This window comes from Chionomys nivalis, chromosome 16, assembly GCF_950005125.1.
Source record: "Chionomys nivalis chromosome 16, mChiNiv1.1, whole genome shotgun sequence".
Classification (NCBI taxonomy): Eukaryota; Metazoa; Chordata; class Mammalia; order Rodentia; family Cricetidae; genus Chionomys; species Chionomys nivalis.
Genome location: NC_080101.1, coordinates 60,063,661 through 60,085,445, shown reverse-complemented (window position 1 = coordinate 60,085,445; position 21,785 = coordinate 60,063,661). Strand labels below are relative to the sequence as shown.

General features: G+C 46.7%; 1 pseudogene; it reads right to left on the bottom strand.

Annotated features, from left to right (window-relative positions):
* Positions 1 to 19,998: 19,998 nt before the first annotated feature.
* On the bottom strand, positions 19,999 to 20,566 carry LOC130888135 (60S ribosomal protein L15-like; annotated as a pseudogene).
* Between the last annotated feature and the right edge of the window lie 1,219 nt (positions 20,567 to 21,785).

The following is a 21,785-nucleotide window of genomic DNA, read 5'->3' as shown; positions in this document are numbered from 1 at the left end:
GTTTTCAGTATGAGATGCAATTGTTTATGACCATCCCTTTACACAATGTCACCCTTCTGGTTGGAGAAAGGATCTGAGCGCCTCTCACCTTGGTACAGTGTACTGCTGGGGTCGAAGGAAGAAGGGAGACCGAAGATGCTGACATCACTTAATAGAGAAAAGACAAAAGAACAGAGAGGAAGAAGGGATTCAAAAAGCATTTCCTGCATGGATATTTGGTCTGGAAGATAGGCTCTCTACTCATAGTCATGCCCCTGTGTTAGTTCCAGCACATTTCACCCAGAAGAGTGCTCTTAATGTGATACCCCTACATGTGCCTGCTCCAGGAGGAGACAGACTCCCAGTGAGAATCTGCACAACGAGCATTATACTGGGAATCACCAAGGTGAAGTCTAAGGAAAAAGAGCCCGGTGTGGACAAAGGTCATGTGGGTTCAGTGGTTAATGGGTGCTTATCACTGGAGGGAAACCATGTATGAATTTGGGGTATACCAAAGTGGCTGGAATCGGGACTCTTTATGAAAATCTTGTTAAAAAAATATCTTGACAGATACAGATAAGGAAAAGAAGATCAAAGGAGGTTAAAGGAGGAAGATCTTTAAAATTGCAAGAGCATATATGGGGAGTTCTGCTCATCTTCAAGGGCTAGCATTCCTATAACTGGAGCTACTGAGAGCAAAGCATAAGAAAGTTGCTGGATCATAGGTTTATGTGACTCAAGAGCCTTCAGATTGAAGACCCAAAGCCCAGGCTAAGCGTCTGTAAAGACACTCATGTAGAAGTGCGATTGAATAACAGGCTGTCAATGAAACTGAGCTGGGAGAGCCAGCACAGCCATCTGTTCAGAGTCTCCTGAATACTATTCAGTGTACCTGCCTTCCAGACACAGCATCATTTCTGGAACGGTGTTACTGTGGCAGGTTTGATCATTTTTCAATGACCAGCTGTTAGGCAGAAAGGCAGTAAAGTCAGTCATGTTTTGGGGGTTTGATATCTGGCTCTGGAGGAGGAGGTCCTGGTTGCAGGAGAGGGATTCTAACTTCTGTGGCTTGTGAAGGGAGAGCAGTCAGAGGCAGGGAGATGGGGAAGCTTAGTGATAAGTCTGGATGCTGAGGACTTCCCTAAAGGCTGTCACTTTTCAGAGCCCCAACAATCACCCAAACCCAGCCATTTGCATATTTTTCAGGCATTTAAGTAATGGGTGAAGGAGACACTTAGAAGCAGACAATCGAAAGAAGCGAAGAAAAAAGTTCCAGACAATGGCAAAATTACTAAACGTATCACAGACTCAAAATGGAGAACATGCAAAAAAACATGTCATTTAGGAATCCTTGGGTGTCTGTTGTCTTGAAAGTCTTTCAGGGATTCAAGCAGACAGCAGGCTCCCAATCAACTCATCTCCATAAGCAGACTGATATTCAAAGAGGAATGGAGCAGAAGTCTTTGTTAATCATAATAAAGAATTTGCTGCATTCAAATGAAATAACAGCTAAGTGGAAGCATGCCAGGGCAACACCAGTTTCCCAAGAGGGAATAAAGGGAGCACTAGGAAATTATAGAGCCTTCATCTCAATGTCTGTAATTTGCAAAATAATGGAAACAATAGCAGGGTAAGTTTGCCAAATACATTTACAAATGGGTATCATTCCCTTTAATCAAGCTAGAGATAACCAGCAAGACTGCTAGGGAATAGTGGGAGGGATCAGAAACCCTCCCTTGACAGAGCCTATGACACAATGAATAAATAATACATGACTTGCTTAACTTTAATGTCCAGATTAATTTACATCAAAGCATGACCATTAATACCCGCCTTCAGCATCACTAGATTTGGAATTACCTAGGAGACACGCCCAGAGGGTGTCTCTGTGAAAGTGTTAAACATTTAAGAGAATAGGGAAGATCCCCCCCTGGATGTAGGCAGCTATTGTGGGATATTTTGATCTCACTGTGACACTCCAGACTGTCAATAAAGTTTATCTTGAAACTGGGGGTGTAGCCAGCCACTAGCTGGCTAGAATTAGCCATAGAGAAGTCAGAAATTTGGATAGAGAAGATGCTCAGGAGGGAAAGGGTGGGGACTGGAGTTTGAACTTCTTTTGCTCCTGGGACGAGAGTAAAAAAATGTCTCCTACAGTGTCTGCAGGCAAAAAGCAAGGTCAGCTAGTTGCTGCTCGACTTCTCTGAGCTAGCAGGTTTTCACTCCAGCCTTTGACTCCCAAGTCTTATTGATAAACAGAACAATACAGACTTAATTTAAACCTACATATCATGGCCATGGCAGAGCCAGAGCCGAGTCCAGCAGGGCACTGACTAGGGGACCACGGAGCAGCAGATGGTAATTAAAATATCAGTAGATTCATGTGCAGCCACCAAGCTGGCAAAAAGAAGCAAACAAACAAACCATCAGGTAGCACTATCCACAGGCTGAGATACTGAACGGAATAAAGAAATTTAAGAAATGGAGAAAATCAGCTGAGTGGTACAATTCACCTCCTCCTCCTGGCTGTGGACACAGTGTGTGACCAGCCTCCTCTTGCTCCTTTGCCATATCCTCTACACCATGATGGATGTATCCCTCAAATCAGGAGCCATAATCAGTCCTTCCTTAGGTTGCATTTGTTCTGTGTTTTCTCACAGCAATTAGACAAGAAAATGACACATAAAGGCTCCTAATGCACCCTTACAGATGAGGCTAAAAAAACAAGAAAACAACTCTTCAATAAATGATGCCTCCTGTATGCTCTGTCTGTCTGTCTGTCTCTCTGTGTCATGTCTCTCTCTGTGTCTCTCTGTGCCACCCTCTCTGTCTCTGTCTCTCTCTGTCTCATTCTCTGCTCCCACCACCAAATCCCAAGTGATTCATAGAATTAAAAGGGCATTAAATCACATAAACTTTCTAGGGCTGAATGGAAACTGCCTAGAGTGAACATGTTCTCAAGGTCACCTGGCAGGTTCTCCTTCTAAGGTCAGCAATATTTCAGCAGTCTCCCAGGGTGTCATTCCTTATTAAAACTGTACCAGTCCAGACTGTCTTCCCACTGTTCTTCCAGGAAGATGCAGCTCCATAGCAAGCTGAAGGTGCTATTGCAATGATCTATTCTGTCTCTTTAAGAGACAAGCCCCACCCACACCCTCCCCTGCCTGCTGAGGCAGGCAGATCTTCACTCCTGTTTGCAGCCTGAGTCTCTTCCTTTTCCATCTACCTCTCAAAAAGGCAGCTTCTGTCTCTCCCTCCTCTCTTTCTCCCTTCTGTCTGTCTGTCTGTCTGTCTGTCTGTCTCTCTCTCTCTCTCTCTCTCTGCTCTTCTCCTTCTCCCCCTTCCCTTCCATACTCCCATAACTCACTAATAAATATCCAACCTTTCTCTCCATCTGTCTCTCACCGGCCGCCATGTGGCCTCACCTTTGGAGACCTGAGACATGGTCTCATGTGCCGTCCTTGCCTGGGACTGGCTGCTCTTGGGACCCACTGCTCCCTGCCTGCCACCACATGACCTGCTGCTTGTTGCTGCTCAGGGATCTGCAGCATTTTTTTATTTAGTCCTTTACATTTGGTGCCATGACTCGTAAGGCTCTCCTGCCCCGAGCTCCTCTCCTGGGGTCATGATCCGAAATCGGGTAATTTTCCCACAACAACCGCGTGTTTCATATGCCTGAGTGTGATTTCTGCAGTGTGATTTCAACGCATACCACTGGCTTCAATTGGTGAGTTTCCCTCCATTCTGGTCAGCTTAACCGTTTCTCCAAACCCAGGGAATTGACTGGTGAGCTCCCGACAATCTTCCGTTGTTCCTAGAAATGGGGGGCAGCCCCCAACCACAGTCTTTAAGGCTATGGTTGAGCCCTTCACTGACATTCATCTCTGGATTGCTTCCCTTAGCTAAAATTGTGACCAGACTGACCCCGGGTCAGTCCTCCCTCACTAGCACTGGGCACTCTGTGCGGTGCCTTTGACCGTGGGCCCAGGGTCCCTCAGTTTTTCTTTTTCTTTTCTTTTTTCCCCCCTTGCCATTAAAGGCTGCTCAGAGCAACCTCTGACCTCTCTGGCTTCCACGTCACCCCGACTGGATCCAGTCAGGCAATAGCACCCCACCCAGGGGTCAAAGGACACTCTCCCATGGGTCCTGTGGTATTCGTGCTGATTTACACCCCAACTATAGGGGAGATGTCCCATTATAGGCCTTGTGGTGTCGCCGTTTTCGTGGGTTTTCACAGTTTCAGCTGTGGGTAGGAAGCCATCCATGTCTGTCCCCCCGGGATGGATGCCTTTTAGAGGCCCTAAAACCCCAGTCTTAATGCCCCACTTCTTCAGCTTGTAGCCTCACTCCACTGGTGTCTGGGACCTTTCTAACTACTAACAGCACACACAGGCAAATGGAACGAGTTTCCTCAAACTGTCCCTGCCACTGCTACTGCTGCCCACAAAATTAGTCAGATCCATGAGATGGCTGTTTGAAATTACAGCCTTTTGCTCCCCTTTATGGCTTATGGCATGGCAGCTCAGCCATAGGGCAGATCATGCCTCTAGGTCTCTTTTATTATTAACCTTAAAATCCTTACAGCTCAAAAATCATGGACTTTTAATATAACATGTGATCACTGCCATTTTGACCAAGGTCGGATGACTTTGGTAACTTCACCACCATCTTAACTGGGTGGCTTTTCCATACATGTGACCCCTGCCATTTTGACAGAGGTCACATGATCTTACCACCATCTTAACTGAGGTCAGGTGACTTCACCACCATCTTAATGAGAGCCAGGTCAGATAACCAAGTCTCGCCATCTTTACTGAAGTTTACCCTTTCTGTTACCCCATTTTACTTATGTTTTTGTCTCTAAATTCCTCTTGCTGACTCTGTTGCATGTGTGTTTTGTGCAGTGGCATGCCTTTGATAGGGCCCACCAAGAGCATCCACTTCGCCCAATTACTGTTCACTCTGTGTGTGTATTCATACATGTAACTTAAATGCACCTATTTTTACTGTTAAATGCTATAATTGTCTGTTCATTGCCTCTCATTTCAGACTACAAAAACAATAAGTCTCATGTTTTAAATTGGTATGTACTTTTAAGTCTCTTACAAAAATACTTTATATTTAATCCAACCCTGATTTAAAATATATTAAGCTGTTCTCTACTATTGTCAATTCTGCCATTAACCTTCTATTGCAAGTAGTTTTTTCTTCTTTCTTTCTTTTTATGAGTGTAAATCTTACCTGTTAAGTTGAGAGTCAGTATAGTCAAGCTTGGACGCAGTTCTCCAGACAGATTCTATATTGTAATTATACCTGATAAACAGCCCTCAACTGCTCAGAGATCTGGGGAATATGGCATTTAAATATTTAATAATTAAAAATTTTTCATAACAAAAAGAGACAGTTTGTCTCCTAGCAGCACTCTACTTTATCCAAAGACAGAAGACAAATGGACACAGAACAAGGTCCATCTGCAATTCGTTTCAGCTGCCAAGTGCTGACCACTGGGAAAAACTGCCTTTTATCTAGACTGAATATCTCCAGATGTGAACAGAATTGCTGGAATTGACAGCCTAGCTGCTCAGGTCAAGGTAGGCCTGTCTTCCTACAGACTTCTTAGTCCACAGGAACTTCTGTAACCTGGCAGGCCCTGCACTAAACAGAAAAAGCAAATACGACCTTCAGCGACCATGGAGGACCCTGAGGAGTAGCTCTAGGTGCCAACCAAGTAAGTTCTCTGTCATTTTTTAATCAGTAACTCAAGTAAAATTTCATCCTTCTCAAAGATCTCTGATGCAGTTTGACAGCTGAGAGGTTTTGTCAGTTTAAAAGAACAGCCTCACCAAACAAATTTCAATAAATTACAAATACAAGTTATTAAGGTGTGTATCTGCAAGTTATAAAGGACAAGTGCATGCTATCAAATTTCTCTCTCATGCTGCCTTCCATAGTCTTAAAACTACATTTCATTATGCAAAAATATCTGTCACAGTCATTCTGACATAAATATGCTACTGTTTATACAGTGTATATGTCCAAAACTTCTGTTTTCACAAACCCAAAGAATTCTTGTGAGTTTCAGGGACCCAAATTGAAGGATCCACCTTATACAGCTCAGATACATCCCCTTCAATTCCCTGGTCCTAATTTTTTTTCCTAAACTTAACTTTGTCCTCTGTTCTGCCAATACCTTAAACAGGTGTAAGAGACACCAGACATTTCCATACTGACAGAAACAAACAGATTAGCTACTCCAGGATGTGACCAGCACCCAGCTTTCATAAGTTCTCCTCCAAAGATGACATCCATAAATAAGTAGGAAGCAGTCTTGAGAATCTGCCACCCCAATTCCCTTAACCTGTGGCGCCTAACCTCCCACCTTTTTACTATAAAAAAGAGATGGGAATGTAATGATCTGTTCTGTCTCTTTAAGACAAACCCTGCCCACTCCCTCCCTTGCCTTTTCCTTTTCCATCTCCCTCTGGAAGAGGCAGCTCTGCCTTCTCCATTTCTCCCCTCCCCCCCTCTCTCTTTCTCTCTCTCTCTCTCTCTCTCTCTCTGCCTCTCTCCTCCTCCCATTCTCCCTTCCCCCCTCTATAACCCACTAAAGAAATATCCAACTTCATTCTGCATGGCGTGCCTATTCATCTGTCTCTCTCCAGCTGCCACCACGTGGCTTGCCGCCTGTGACCAGCCACCTTTGGAGACCTGTGGCATGGTCTTAAGCACTGTTCCTGCTTGGGACTGCTGCCCTCGGGACCCTCTGCCTCTTGCCTGCTCAGGGACCTGCAGCGTTTCTGCTACTGCAGCTACTTGGGGATCCGCAGCATTTTATTTTTACCATTACAGCTGTCCCATACATGACTTCCACAGCAAGCTTAGGGTGCTGTCCCGTATTACACTCAGATGGTAGGTTCCCCCCAAAACCACCATGGAGTCCTCACTCGTATGTAAAAGAAAGCTTAAGCTCTGTTCGTCCAACACAGCTATTGAGAGCAGAGAGTGCCAAACCCAGTCAAGGAAGGGTTTTTATCGTAGTGGAGGTTGGGGTGAGGACCCTGACTAGCTGACATTCGTCTAGGGGTCTTGGCAAAAGGAGAACAGGTGAGTCCTGGGCTCAGGGACTTCTGGTGGTTGGAATGTCAGGTACTTCCCTTTAGATGCTGACCCTCCCTGGGTGATGTCAGTTTACGGCTTTTCCTGGAACCTGGTGCTGCTGGGCCCCAAGTGGCCTGGGTCCCAATATGTGTGGGCTGGCTGCCCTGGGCCCCACATCCTGTACATGACTTCCATAGCAAGCTGAGGGTGCCGCACTGTACAGTCGTGACTTTATCAAACTCCTTGCGCTGCATTTAATTTAGAAGCCTTGAACTTCTAGAATTGATGTCATTTGACCTAAGATGTAGCAGACCTGGCCCAGTAGCAGGAACTGGAGAAAGACCTTTGGGTTCCTTAGGATACTGGTGACCAGTTCCTAAGCTAGTTTGTAGTTTTCCTATAGTTTTATTGCTGTTAGTTCATTTTTGGGAGTTCATTTCCTTATTGACCATGCATATATAAGAACCAATATCTCCTCCTATGAGAGCCAAACTTATGTTTTAAATTTTAATTACTGTGTGTAAGAGATTCATGAAACAAGTCCAAGGACAGACACTTCCTAAAATGTTGGAAGCTATTTATACGAGAGACAAGTCAAATATTTTGATCTTCTAATGTTTTACCCAACTGCATGGGATGTGCTTTATCACATGTAGGTGGAGGCACATAGACAGGGAATACATGAAAATGTCTGATTGTCCCTCTTTGGATGAAGGTAGGAGGCACACAGGCAGGAAGCATGTCAGGATGTACACTTCCCCCTGTTTGGATCTGGTGGGAAATACAAGTCTTATGGATTTGTCTTTATAAACTTCTGCAAAATGTGACTTGTCACCATGGCTCAGGAAAGGGTCTGGCCAGTGTCCATCATCTCAGCCAGTATTTAATTAAAGCTTGTTCAAATATGGTTCAAAATTTTGGTAGTGGTCATACTCTCCCCAGGTGGGATTAACATTCTCCATTGGTTTTTTCCTTCTTGGTTCTTCAGCCTGGACAATGGCCTTTGTATTTCAGTAATTCAAGCCAGTGGGCTTAAAATTCCTAAATTTTTACAAACAATATTTGTAATGGTTTAAATAAAATGCTGTGGTTCCCCGAGGGGTGCAGCAGCAGAAACACTGCAGGTCCCCCAGTAGCAGCAGTGGGCAGCGGGTCCCAAGACCACGGTGGGCCACGAAGGCAGCCAGGTCCCAGGCAGGGAGCCACTTGGCAAGTCAAGGCCAGTTCCACAAGGAGCCACAGCCACGGAGGGTGAGAGACAGATGGATAGGCCTGCCATGCAGATCAAGGTTGGATATTTATTTGGTGGGTTATGGAAGGGAAGGGAAGAGGGAGGGAGAAGGGGGATGAGGAAAGAAACAGAGAGAGAGAGAGAGAGAGACAGAGAGAGACAGAGAGAGACAGAGAGAAGGGGCAGGAGAAGAGAGGAGCCACTGTAGCAGTTACCTCTTTGGGAGAGAGATGGAAAGGAAGGGGCTGGGGGGGGCTTAAATGGGCAGGACAGGACAGACTGTTATAATATTCCCTTTTTCACCCATCGACATTCTAGCAGTTTGAGATGGAGATGTGTTCCTCCTTCTGTTGAAGATCAATGTCCCCAAGCCTGCTTTGGAATCCATGTGCTTCTGTCTCTGCTGGGACCTCACATCAGTCTTCAGTCTGGTCCAGTCCTCTAACCCAGTGCTGCTTCTAGCTAACCACCTTCTCCATACACGATTTCAGAATTGACATTCTGGAACCATCTCTGCTGGTTCCTTTTCCTCTGAGCCCTTGAACCTCTCTCTCTCTCTCTCTCTCTCTCTCTCTCTCTCTCTCTCTCTCTCTCTCTCTCTCTCATTCCAATGGTACAGAAGATGTCTTCCTAACAGTTTCTACAGCTTGCTCATTTCTAGATCCTTACTTAAGTTTTTCTTTACCTCCCAGTAGCAACAGATGCTTTTACCCACCTTCTCCACACAAGTTTCCTCTCGGTTTTGAGTGAATCACTGGTGGAGCCTTTCTGGTAACCATTTTGCCTACAGGAGCCAGAGGGAATGTATTGTGTCTCGACTTCTGCATTCTCTTGGAGAGCTGAGCTTCTCCCTTGATTCAGACACCTAGATTCTAGAAGCTTTCCATTTTACATTTCAGTTCTGCCTCTTGCCACTCAAGACATATGCCTAAGTTTCTTCTGAAAATTTCTGTGTCTAACTAACTCTCCAGCCCATCTGTTTCCCTCTTTCCTCTGTCTTTCTCCTTCTTCTGTATACTGGGAGTTGATTTATCACATTCTACCCTGTTTTCCTGGGGCAGAAAGCTGGGATCAATTCCAGACTTCAAGTGTGTACAAGTGTTTATGCATGCATGTGTGTGCATATAAGGACAGAAGTCAATGTTGGGTGTCTTCCTTAATTGCTTCTCCATCTTATATTGTGAGACAAAAATCTCTGGCTGAATTTGAAACGCACCAATTCAACTGGACTGGCTTGACCAGTGTGCTTCAGGGAGACCCATATCTTGGCTTCCCCAGTACTGTGACTATGGATTGCATGCTGATGTGCCCAGATTTTACATGAGTGATCGGGATTCAAACTCAGGTCTGGTCTGAGTTACCAGATGAGTCATCTCCCCAGCCCCTAAGTTTGGACTTCTTGTATCTTACAAGTCACAGCCAATTAGCTGCCAATGCCCTCAAATTCTTCCCTACACATTGCCATGTGTAACCACCCTATTCCCTCCCAGATTTGGGTTGAATCTGAAGCACCCCATATAGGCTCATATTCTGGGTGCTTACTCCCCAGCTAGTGCTGCTGTTTGTGGAGGCTGTGGGACCTTCAGGAGGTGGGGTCTCACTAGGGGCAACGAAGACCACTAAGAGAAAGACTTTGCAGGTTATACCCAGCACCTGGTTTCAGAGAGCCCTTTGCTTCCTGGCTGCTGTGATTGGAAAGGCCTCTGCCATGCGCTCCTGTGGCCGTGACCAGCACTGTTCCATCACCCCCGGCAGGCATGGAGTGAACCCTCTGAAAACATGAGCCTAACACTTCTCCTTTAAGTTGTTTCTGTCAGGGACTGTGCCCACAACAGTGCTTGCATGACTGACACCTTCCCAGTGCTGTGGACTTTCCCTGGCTGTCCCCGTGTAGATCCCTGGAGCAGCTTTCTTCCTTGTTTCTCTGCCTGCGCTCTGCCTCATCAGCTTTCCACAAAACTGCTAGCATGCTCGCATGGAACCAAAATCCAGTCGTGGATGTCTCCTGGCCATCTTTCATAGTTCCCCATTATCTGTGTCGCTCCTGATCCAAGTCCTCCACCATCTCACATTATCCCCTGACCCATTTGTTACCTCTGCCACTATCACCTCATTCCAGCAGTATGGCCTCCAGACGCCATTTAGTCTCATGACCACATGTATTTGCGCCAAATGCCCTTCAATGCCTAGCAGAGTCATGCTGCCACCTCACTCAAAAAGGACGCAGAGACTATCCTGTCCCTCGGTGTGGGCACATCTTCTCTTCTGCCTGACACTCCGCTGCATACTCACTCTGGCGGCTTATTTCTACCCTGTTAATATTTTTGGCATGTCTGTCTCCCCTTCTGGACTCTGAACTTCCCGGGGGTCAAGTGCCGACATTTGTCTTTGTATACCCTAGCCAGGACTTACACTGTAGTCAATGAAGTCAGCTAAGGTGAACTGAGGACGAGAAGTCTCCCTCGGCGTTCTCCAGTTTAATGCCTGAGCTTGGCTCTGTTTCTGCAGCATTTATCAGAGTACCCAGGGCACATGAATGAGATGCTTCCTCATAAATACTGACTGTCCTATCTTGGGGTGAGACTGACTCCCATGAGACCACTAAAAATAGTGTGATTGGCCATCACATAAAACCAATTCTATATTAATAAAAGTCTGGTCACTCTGTCTATGCCTCCCGAGAACTCTGGTAGTGACAGACTAAAACTAGGTGGGAAGTCCCACTCGACTTCTGCTTCCCAATACCGTACCTGAAGGGACTCCGATCAGCTCAGTGAGGCCTTGCCCTTCTCCCCCATTCCCTCTGCCTTGCTAAAAGCTGTTAGGTTATGTTCCTAGAGCTAGCCACCATGGTCTATTGCCTTATTTGGCCACTTCCTCCTCCTGAGGCTGACTACCAAGGTCCAGCTATCAAAGGATTAAAGTCCACGACACAGAAGCCCCCTTTGACTCACCTAATTAACACGCCCAATTAAAATTCAGTATCTCATCCTACAATGGGCTTTCCACCTCTGCCTTTATAAACTGCTATGTGCCGTGTCTGTGTCCTCTCCATCCGCAGACAGTCCTTTGTCCCTTTCCCCCTCCCTTCTTCCCTTCCCGTTCTCCCTCTTTCTCTATCTTCTGTCTCTGTCTCTTTTCCCTGCCCTCTGTCTCTCTGGGTCAAATAAATCTTCTCTGTGCTAAGAACATGGCCTGGAAGGTTCCTGAGGTGATACTTTTCAGGGAACCCCTCAGAGATCAGTGAGGTTTGCAGGGCACGGGGTTCTGGGCCTCTGGAATGAACTGTAAGGAAGGGGTGAGGAGGGACAGCACACAGAGTGAATGAAAACGCCAGGCTCCTCCCCCACTCCTACCCCAGTGCTGGGACCAGAACTCAAGAAAAGCAGGTGCCCTCTACCAGTGGGCTGCAGCGCCAGCCCGAGGGCCCCAACCAAGGGCAGATTCCAGGCTTTGTGGACAGGCTTTGGACTTCACACTTATTAAGGTCCCCATATCCTAATTTAAAAAATAAAAAATCCTTCTGTGTGCTTTGGTGCTTATTGAGAAAGTAGCCAAAGTGCTTTGGAAACAAAACAAGTGGGATACATAATCCAAGCCCCGATCCTGTATGGCCACCGTGGGTGTGAATCTTTGCAAATGGCATTGCTCGCCTTGGAGCCCTGGCCCAATGCCCCTGTCACGGTGTCAGCCCTGCCTGAAGCTCTTTTGTTACGCACCACACGGTGGAGCCTTCACAAGTACTATGAATTGCCAATCTGCCCCATTTCTTCCGCCCCTTCACAGCTCGAACTCGGCTTGGGGCCAGCTCAGCCCATGTTGAGATGCCTGTTACCAGAGAGCTGTGTTTGTCTAGTTCCAGACTTTACATTAACCCCAGCACTCCTCCCCCAGCACCTGCTTGGACTCGTCTCCAGATGTTGGCTCTCCCTGGAGCTCTGTGCCAGGTCCGTGAGCCTATTCTGCCCCAGGCAGGGTGTTGCTGCTTCATACTGTCAAGCAGGGGTGTGGCTCGGGTGCTCAGGACACCACACAAGCTGACTTTGGACCAAAATGTGTGTGTGTGTGTGTGTGTGTGTGTATGCGTGCACACACACGCGCACATGTGCATAAGAAAGAGAGGGGGGAGGAAGAGGAGGAGGAAGGAAGGACAGGCTGAAGGAAATTATAAAACACTGAAATAAAAATTTCAGTTACACAATTCAATTTAAAGTGACATTAAAATTAAACATGGTGTCCATCTGCTTCCCCATGACGTCATAGTTGGTGACGTCATATTTGGTATCGTCAGTAGCGAACCAAAAGAAGTTCCCCTCTGGCTTCCCTACACAAAACAGAATTCGATTTGTCTGCATTTCTAGTTTGCTTGTTTTTGTTTGTTTGAGATAGGGTTTCAAGTAGCCCAGGCTATCCTAAAACTCACAAAATAACCAAGAGTGACCTTGAACACTTGATCCTCCCTCCTGAGTGCAGGGACCAAGTGCGCCACCAAGCAGGTCTGCACCACCAAGCAGGTCTGCACCACCAAGCAGGTCTGCACCACCAAGCAGGCGTGCGCCACCAAGCAGGCGTGCACCACCAAGCAAGCATGCACCACCAAGCAGGTCTACACCACCAAGCAGGTCTGCACCACCAAGCAGGTACACACCAGCAAGCCCAGCTCCTCTTGTTTTTTTTCTACAACCTGGGATTTCTAGCCCAGCAAGCACCTGCTATTTTCTCTAAACCCTTCTAGGAAGCCTGGCAGCCTTGTCCTCCGTGAAGCCTCAAAGGACTCCTCTTGACTGGGAAAAGCAGAGCATTAAAAGGGAGTGACTCCTCTGCCCACTTTAATACGGCTGTGTACTGGGTGGCGGCGGTGGGAGTGAGGGGATCACCACCCATCTCGGACAGCTTAAACTGGTGTGGACAGTGACTTACATTGCTGGAGTTCCTTTTGTCCAAGAGAAGAGTTCAAAACTGGAAGAAAACATAAAGGTACCACGACCAACCACAGGGAGGGCAGAAGTTCCCTGTCTCCATAAGACCAGCCACCCACATCCTAAACCGCTATCCTCCACACCCTGAAAACACACCATTCCACTGCTCTTCTACTCTAGGAAGGGTGCTTTGCTTAGCCGCAGTACCAAAGTCGCAAGAAGGCGATGCAGAGGAGAGCGGCCCATTCTATCTGGTTGGTCCTCAGTCTACATCGGGACAGCGATGCAGAGGAGAGCCACCTCCCCCTGACCCAGATAGGGCTTCTCTGTGTAACAGTCCTGGCTGTCCTGGAACTGGCTTTGTACACCAGGCTGCCCTCAAACTCATCTCCCTAGTGCTGGGATTAAAAACATATACCACCACCACCCGGTGCATTAACATTCTTAATTGTGCTCTTCTGGTGGTTTCAGTATTCAGTGATTGGCACCCTTAAAGGAAAGAATTCAACTCCAAAGCGTCATTCTCCTGCGCAGAAATTGGCACAGGGGTGTGCACATACTGTAAACTGTAAAGTGAAAACATAGAGACTTCCAAATGTAAACAAACGAGGCATCGCCGCTGCCTTGGACATGTTTATAGATGACTAGCTCTTGAGAAAATAAATTGAAAGCATATATACTATTCATGTAGTCATACACAAGCCCACGAATGCGTATAAATGTTTTATACATTCGCGCACAGAAGCAGTGTAAGCTGAGCAAGCACTGACTGTTGAAAATGCTCACATCTCTTCGCCAATGCCAGCGGGAGGCGTCGATGTTGCAGATGGAGGTGCGAAGCCTTTCTGAAGGCTACCTGGGAGCTGGCTCCAGGCAGGCGACACATCCAAGGTGAAGAGAAAGAACTGCACAGAGATGTGTTGATTTGGGGGGAAATGGGCAGATGCTGGCACAGTCTGGCGGAGGCCCTTCTCATGGAGATACTGAGAGGTAGACCCTCTTGGCACAGGGCACACCCTGTTTGGTGACAGAATTCTTTAGCCTTGCAAAGCTTCTGGGGGTACCCTGGTTTTATGGAACAGAAGCTTTGTCAAGTTCAGGAGCCCTCTTAGGAGAAAATATACTACTTTAGTAGGTTAAAAGGTCAGCTTACCTTTAGAGTAGGAGAAATTACAATTACATGTAACAAAGCTGAAAATGACAAATCTAGAATTTTCCTATAATTGTTAATTATCTACTGTACACAAGACTACTTCCCTATTTTCTCTCTCTCTCTATCTTACTTTTTCAAAAAGTGAATAAGTTCTGGAACATAAAGTTCACCATTTCAAAGTGTGCAGTCCAATGGGTTTAACACGCTCACCGTGCCACATGCTCACCAACACTATCCGTCACAGGACACTTCCGCCACCTCACAGGAAGGCCTGCCTTCAGGGCTAGCAAGAGGGCTCAGAGGGGATGGGGCTTGCTGCCAGGCCTGCCAATTGCATGTTGTATTAGGAGGAAACGCCCTCAGTATGAGCAGGGATGCACATCACACAGGCATATTAGGTAAATAAATCAATGTACCTAAATAAACAACTGCAGAACTAAGTGGGAAAGCTTGCCAGGCACAAGTCTCCTGCCTTGACCCCAAAGCCACTAATCTGTTTTCTAATTCGATGAATTTTTTGTTCTGAACATTTTATGTGAATTGTATTATGTAGTATGTGGCCATTGGTATCTGGGTTTTTCGTGTTTCCCACATAGCCGACAGTTTTCAAGGCTAACCAGCGGCATGGCTTGAAACAGCATATTCCATTTTTGTTTTGAAAAAAATGTCTTGGGGTAAAAGTCACAGAAGATAAAATCGTCTAAAGTGACCAGTATCTCTCTTCACTTCTGATCAATGGTTCTGCTAGCTTTCAGGGTGTTTTTTCTGTCTCCCAGAAATGAAACCCTGCATCCACACCACAGTTATTCCCAATTTACATCACCGACACCTCGCCACCACCCACCTTCTCCCTGTCAGTGTGGGCTGCCTCACTCTTTGCTCTCCTCTGGCACTGGAGTGAGGTGGGAGCAGGTGGCCCATGGGTCTTTCTGTCTCTGCTGGGTCTTCTTGTCATTCTCTGCTTCTCTTACTGAACATCCTCATCACTACCTTCAAATCATCCCCATCACCACCTTCAAATCATCTCCACCACCACCTTCAAATCATCCCCACCACCACCTTCAAATCATCCCCATCACTACCTTCAAATCATCCCCATCACCACCTTCAAATCATCCCCATCACCACCTTCAAATCATCCCCATCACCATCTTCAAATCATCCCATCACCACCTTCAAATCATCCCATCACCACCTTCAAATCATCTCCACCACCACCTTCAAATCATCTCCACCACCACCTTCAAATCATCCTCATCACTACCTTCAAATCATCCCCATCACCACCTTCAAATCATCTCCACCACCACCTTCAAATCATCTCCACCACCACCTTCAAATCATCCCCATCACCACCTTCAAATCATCCCCATCCCCCACCTTCAAATCATCCCCATCATCACCTTCAAATCATCCCCATCACCACCTTCAAATCACCCCCATCACCACCTTCAAATCATCTCCACCACCACCTTCAAATCATCCCCATCACCACCTTCAAATCATCCCCATCACCACCTTCAAATCATCCCCATCACCATCTTTAAATTATCCCCATCACCACCTTCAAATCATCCCATCACCATCTTCAAATCATCCCCATCACCACCTTCAAATCATCCCCATCACCACCTTCAAATCATCCCCATCACCACCTTCAAATCATCCCCATCACCATCTTCAAATCATCCCCATCACCACCTTCAAATCATCCCCATCACCATCTTCAAATCATCTCCATTACCATCTTCAAATCATCTCCATCACCATCTTCAAATCATCTTCATCACCACCTTCAAATCATCCCCATCAGCACCTTCAAATAATCTCAATCACCATCTTCAAATCATCCCCATCACTACCTTCAAATCATCCCCATCACCCACCTTCAAATCGTCCCCATTACCACCTTCAAATCATCCCATCACCATCTTCAAATCATCCCCATCACCACCTTCAAATCATCCCCATCACCACCTTCAAATCATCCCCATCACCACCTTCAAATCATCCCCATCACCATCTTCAAATCATCCCCATCACCATCTTCAAATCATCCCCATCATCACCTTCAAATCATCCCCATCACCATCTTCAAATCATCTCCATTACCATCTTCAAATCATCTCCATCACCATCTTCAAATCATCTTCATCACCACCTTCAAATCATCCCCATCAGCACCTTCAAATCATCTCAATCACCATCTTCAAATCATCCCCATCACTACCTTCAAATCATCCCCATCACCCACCTTCAAATCGTCCCCATCACCACCTTCAAATCATCTCCACCACCCACCTTCAAATCATCTACATCACCACCTTCAAATCATCCCCATCACCACCTTTAAATCATCCCCATCACCACCTTCAAATCATTCCCATCACCCACCTTCAAATCATTGATTCTTCTACCTGATGGGCTCTACTTTTGAGCACCTCCACTCAGCTGTGAAATTTGATATTATGCATCTCAGCTCCAGAATGCTATTGAACTTTTTAAAAGATACATCTCTGTCTCATTATTAATACTTTGTACTTTCAATGTCCGATGCTTTTCTATTTTTAATGAAGAAATTGAATAATTTATTACTTATTTTGCTGTAAAGCTATTGTTTAACCAGTAAAACAGAGCCAGAAAATATATTATTCTGCACAATTAAGATAGTATTGTTCTCCATCTTTCCCTGTTCAGCTAAGACACTTTTTCCCACACCCTGCAGTTTCCAGTTGGATGATCATTAAATATCTTGACCTAAATCCATAGACACAAGAAAGCAGGTAAAGATATTATGTAAAGCTCGTATCCACAATGTTATCTGTGAAATATATCATCTTTTATAAACAGTTGTACCACTGATAATCCCATGAAATCTTTTTTCTTTTCTTTTCTTTCTTTTTTTTTTTGTGTAATCACCCTGGTTGTCCTTGAACTCACTCTGGAGACCAAGCTAGCCTCGAACTCACAAAGATCCACCTTTCTCTGCCACAAGAGTGTTGGGATTAAATGTGTATACCACCATTACCTGACCCCATGAATTCTTGTAACATGAAATGGGGGCTGGCTTGTTTGTTGTTTGGTTATCCATTCTATAACATGAACGGAGGTGCCTGTTTGTTGTGGTGGTGTTGGGGTTTTTGTCCCATCCGGTACCCCACAACTGTTTAGCCCCAAAGAAAATCACACATAGGTCTCCATAAATTATAAAGCTGATTGGCCCATTAGCTCTAGCCTCTCACTGGCTAACTCTCACATCTTGATTAACCCATTTTTTTGATCTATGTTTGCCATGTGGCTCAGTACCTTTTCTCAGTGGGGCAGATCACATCCTGCTGCTTCGGTGGTCTGGGCAGGAGAGGGAGGAATCAACTTCCTCCTTCCCAGAATTCTACTGCTCTCATTACATCATTTCTACTTCCTGTCTGGTTTTCCCACCTATATTTCCTGCCTGGCCAATCAGCGTTTGTTTATAACATGATTGACAGAATACAGACAATTCTCCCACACCAAATTCTTAATACAAGCGCATAGAACCAGGTCTAAAAATAAAAATGAGGAGAGTAGGCTGGAGAAATGCCTCAGGGGTTAACTGCATCTGCAGCTTGTGGTTGGTTGAGTGGAAATGGCCCCCATAGGTTCAGGTATTTAACACTTGGTCAGTAGTTGGAGTGCTGTTTGGGGAAGCGGTGCAGCCTTGCTGGAGGAGTATGCCAGCGGAGGTAAGCTCCTGCCACTTCCGGTTCTCTCTGCCTAGTGTTTGTGGTTGAGGATGCAGTTTCTCAGTATCCTGCTCCTGCCTGCTACTATGCCTCCTTCAGTCATCAGATTTTATCACCGAATCAGGAAAACAGCTGTAATACTGCTTTATAGAGCACACAAGTTTGGTTCCCAGCACCACACTGAGCCATTCACAACCGCTTGTAACTCCAGTCCCAGGGAGTCCACAGCCCCTCCTTTTCTCCTCAGGCATCCTTCCCGTGTGTGGTGCACACACGCGCGCACTCACACACACACACACACACACACACGCGTGCACACACACACATTCGGGGGGGAGAGGGAGAGAGAGAAAGAGAGAGAGAGAGAGAGAGAGAGAGAGAGAGAGAGAGAGAGAGATCTAAGCAAACACACAAACCCTTAAATGAGGAATGTTTTCTTCCCATAGCAGTGTGGAGAAAAGTTTTTTTTCCATTTGCAGTGCTGAACGTTCTTATTTTCTGCCTTCTGCCCCTTCCCTTACCAAGGGTTCTGTCCAACCCTTAGAGATAGAGAGCTGGGTTAGAATACTTCCAGGCTCCTTGTCTATTTAAGGTGCTCCTCAGGAGGCCGTCCCTCTGCTCACGCACTCCTTCACTGTTAGTCATCTACTTCTGGAGGATGCAGTGGCGTCTTTCTCAGCAGGCGCTCTTCCTAACTAGCTTTACTGCCAAGCCCGGCTGGCGCGTTCTCCCTGTGTCCCCTGCGCGTTCTCCCTGTGTCCCCTGCGTGTTCTCCGTGTCCCCCGCGTTCTCCCTGTGTCCCCCACGTTCTCCCTGTGTCCCCTGCGCGTTCTCCGTGTCCCCCGCGTTCTCCCTGTGTCCCCTGCGCGTTCTCCCTGTGTCCCCCACGTTCTCCCTGTGTCCCCCACGTTCTCCCTGTGTCCCCTGCGCGTTCTCCCTGTGTCCCCCACGTTCTCCCTGTGTCCCCCGCGTTCTCCCTGTGTCCCCTGCGTGTTCTCTCTGTGTCCCCTGCGCGTTCTCCGTGTCCCCCGCGTTCTCCCTGTGTCCCCTGCGTGTTCTCCCTGTGTATCCTACCTGCCCCCTTCTCCAGAAAGAGAGCAGAGCTCAATGGCAGTTTCCACTTCCCAAGCCCACCTTGCTTTTCCAGGTTGTGAGTCAACTTCAAACAGACCACGGTCATCAGCTCTCAAAGTTTGCTATGCAAAATGGCTTATTCCTACTCTTTAGTATCATTTCCTGTGACCATTCTTAATCCTAGCATTCAGTAGGGAGAGGCAGGTGCATATCTATAAGTTTGAGGCAGCCTGGTCTACACAGAGAGTTCCAAGGTAGACAAGGCTACCTAGTGAGATGTGGAATAATCTTTTTATACACTGTGAATATGCATTACTCCCACTGGGTTAATAAAAGCCAAAGGGCCAATATCTAGGTAGAAAGAAGTTAGGCAGGAGAGCCAGACTGAAACGACAGGATGCTGGGGAGAAGAACGGCAGAGTTGCTAGCCAAATGCACAGGAGATGAACATGCCATGCTGAAAAAAGGTACTCCAAGACACATGGGCTAATTTAAGTTGTACGAGCTAGTTAATAATAAGCATAAGCTACCAGCTGAACATTTATAATTGATAATACATCTCTGTGTGATTATTTGGGAGCAGACTGCTGAGACAGAAAACTCTGCCTACAGTGAGACCCTATCTCAAAATGACAAAAAAGTATTTGATTTTATTTATGTATGTCTTAATCCATTTGTTCAGCGGGTCATTTGGGAGGGGACTGCTTATGGTGCCTCCCTTGTGGAGGTCTGAAACAGCCTATAGGAGTCACTTCTTCTTCTTTTTTTTTTTGACGGTCCTCCATTGTTTATTGGGTATGAATTGTACAAACATTACGTGTATCAGCGGTAACGATGGAGCTGCAGAGTGTTGCGCCTTCTCCAGGCTGCACGGCAAGAGCCACCAATAGTGTGGTGGAACTTGTAGCCCTTTCCAAGGCCACGGCTCTTGCAGCCTGCAGATGTCAGCCCACGCATCTCTCTGTGCTTATGGACCGGTTTGGTGATCCATTGGGTGTCAGGGTTTCTTCTGATAGCTTTATGGAATGGATCGATGAGGATAACCTCAAAAAATCTGTATGTGGAATCTTCGCCAACCCAGTAAGAATTCAGGACTCTCAGAGCCCCACAGTAGCGTCCAGCTCTCTCCTCAGCAACAGACTGAGGCAAACTTTAGTTGGTTCACACCATGATGGACAGGCTTGCCGTAGGTCACACCCTTGGGCACCGGGCTTTTTCGGCCACCACGGTATATATGACATAACCTTGCTTGGCCTTGTAGTCCAGCCTTCGCGTTTTGTCGGGCCGGGTGGGGTGGGGAGCCCGGTGCAGCGCGGACCCTCAGCAGGAAGCACATCACGTCCAACTGCTTCTTCCGCCACAGCTCCTGGATGTACTTGTACATGCCCATCTTGGCTCACCTGATGGCTGCCGCCAGAGGAAAGGTAGGAGTCTCTTCTTACCGTCCCTCATGTGGGTCCCAGAAATCCAACCCAAGTCATCAGACTTGATGGAAGCATTTCTACCATTCTGTGGGTAGAAGACAGACATGAAGGATGACTCTGGGTGAAAGGGCCCTAAAACATATCCCAAGCCCTGTTCCTGTTTTTGCCTCCTAACAAGCTATTGTAAAGCTCTGGCCCTAGCTTTTAAATAAATAAATAAAGCCTCGCATTAAAAGCTAACAACATCCCTTACCTGAGTCCCAGCCATGAGAGCTATCATGGGGTCCTGAGGATCTCAAGGACTTAGACAGGAAGCTATGGAGTGCCCCTGTGGTGTTTGAAAAAAAATGCAATCAATCAAGGAAGCCATGGAGTGCCCCTGTGGTGTTTGAAAGAAAATGCCACCCAAAAGGAGTTGCACCACTGGGAAGTGTGCTTTGTTGAAGTAGGCAGAGGCAGGACGATCTCTGATTTTGAGGTCAGCGGGTTTGGTTTTGGTTTTTGTTTTGTATGTATCTATTTTCGTGGTTTTACACCCCACTGCCGTTTCCCTCTCCTCTCCCAGCAGTTCCCTCACCCCCCTCCTCTTCCTTTAGCCACTCCTCCTCCCATGCTCTTCAGAAAAGAGCAGGCTTCCCGCGGGTATCTGCTGGCCATGGCATATCAAGTTGCAGTAAGACTAGGTACCTCCTCTCTATTGAGGCTGGACAAGGCAACCCAGTACGAGGAAAGGTTCCAAAAGTAGGTAATAGAGTCAGAGACAGCCCCTGTCCACTGTTAGGAGTCTCAGAAGAAGACCAAGCTACACAACTGCACCGTATGTGCAAAGGGCCTCGGCCAGTCCATGCAGGCCCCCTGGTCATCGGTTCAGTCTCTGTTAGCCCCATGAGCCCAGGTTAGTTGATTCTGTGGTTTTTTTTTTTTTGTTTTGTTTTTTTTTTTTTTTTTTTTTTTTTTTTGTGGTGTCCTTGATCCCTCTGGCTCCTACAATCCTTCCTCCCCCTCTTCCGAAGGATCCCCTAAGCTCCAGCAAATGTTTGGCTATGTGTCTCTGCACCTGTTTCCACCAGCTGCTGGGAGAAACCTCTCTGATGACAGCTGGGCTGAGCCATCAGTCTAGGGTCTATCAGTCTAGAGCAGAATATCATTAGGAATCATGACACGTGTTTAGCTCTAGCCTAGGTC